Source organism: Dermacentor silvarum, chromosome 2 (genome assembly GCF_013339745.2).
Source record: "Dermacentor silvarum isolate Dsil-2018 chromosome 2, BIME_Dsil_1.4, whole genome shotgun sequence".
NCBI classification, from domain to species: domain Eukaryota; kingdom Metazoa; phylum Arthropoda; class Arachnida; order Ixodida; family Ixodidae; genus Dermacentor; species Dermacentor silvarum.
The window spans coordinates 101,955,333-101,957,038 of record NC_051155.1 but is presented as its reverse complement, the minus strand read 5'-3'; positions in this window follow the sequence as shown (position 1 = coordinate 101,957,038).

Here is a 1,706-nt window from a genome sequence, read left to right as displayed (position 1 = left end):
GAGCGAGATCAGAGAATACTTTCTTATTTAAATGAAAAACACGGTGCGGTAGTCCAAACATTCTTGACACTTACCTCGCAAATGCAGGAGTTTTCCGTTGCCTTCCAGTGATCGCGCTTTACTTGGGCTTCCCATCTCTTCCGTCGCTCTGGGTCCCGGGGGAAGCGAAAACAACGCAGTCCTTTACGCGTCGATCCGGCGCACTTGGGAACACAACAGCCCGTCATGTCGACACGATGCACTTGATAGCTTGTCAGTCATGCGGCTGAACACTGTCTAGCAAGTAGAAGCGTCCGCGAAGCATCCGCGCGCACTGTGCCTCGAACTCAGCACCGGCACCAAGCAATCGCAACGGCTCGCTGTGACACAATATGGCGTCGCAGCGAGAAAGCGGCGGCGCGGGGGCGGTCAAAGGTTGGCACCACCCTGAACGGCGGCGCTGGTATCGAGGCACCCTAGTTTGCTGCGATTGCTGCGCCATCTGTCGCAGCGCCGCCAACAATAATGAGACGGCCAACGCACGCGGGGGTATTCGTACACGCGGCGTCGCTGGTGCTGTTCGGTCGTTTCTGCCGTTGAGACAATGTCATCCTTCAGCTCGACTAATTCTGATCCATCGACTGAAAGCGTGCGGAAAAGGAAGAGGAACAAGTGCCGGTACTGCTGCGTAAAAAACTGGTACAGCCACGAAGGCCAGCCTGGCGTGAAATTGTACCGATTTCCAGGCCGTCCGTGGGTGCAAGAACGACGGAAAAGATGGTGTTGTTGCTGTTCGAAAAGTTCGAAAAGTAATTGTGAAAACAGCGTTTTCCTAGTGTCAATGTAAATATATGCTTTAAGGTCTAGCCAGGTCTAGCTGCTTGAGGTTCTGCAACTGTATTTGTGTGCTTAGCGCGGTTGGAAGTCTATGGAGCACGTTTTGCTCAGCAAGCTTGCGTAGCGCGAGATTTTACGCGCGAATTTGTGCCTCAAATGCTCTTGTAGGCTGCATGCGAACCTTTGTTGATTTCCTTGCATGCGTGTAGTCCGGTAATTAGCTGTTAAAATGCGTTTTTCTGTGATACTTTCAGCGAAGTAAGTAAACTCGGTTTGCCTTGATTTTGGGGGTAGTGGTGGTGCGTGTAACATCTAAACTTCAATTGCCTTCACCAAGTGGCGCCCGCCGTGAGACTGCTCGCTCTCGTCAGCGCTTTGTGGCGTGTTTGCCTCGTTTACCGTCTCGTGAAGAAGTCATTCGGTTACTGCATGTGCGCTCTTGCTTGCGGCCTCATGCATAGGGCACTGTGTCGTCAGTATGACCTGCCTAATATTCGCAACCATACTCCTCTTGTTTTCTGCAGCGAGAACGACGGCTCGCCGTGGATGCCGACGCAGACGAGCAGAATCTGTTCCAAACACTTCGTGAACGGCGGAGTACGCAATAAAGGAAAAATCAACACCTAGAAACGCTTCATTTATAGAGTTGCAAAAATGCGTTTCTGCGTACGTCGGCCACGAAATCAACGAAATACTGTAAATAGCAGAGTTGCAGTTGGATATTTCTGTGACCACGCACCGGCATACCTGGCAACGTAGCGAAAACGACGTGTAATCATCGAATGTCGATCTGGGACTGTTCTCATTCAAAAAACGTCGCGGTAGCATAATCTTGGTTTGAGCTAGTTGCAACGCACCGCAAGCTCCCGTCCTGTTTGTGTGTTCTTCGT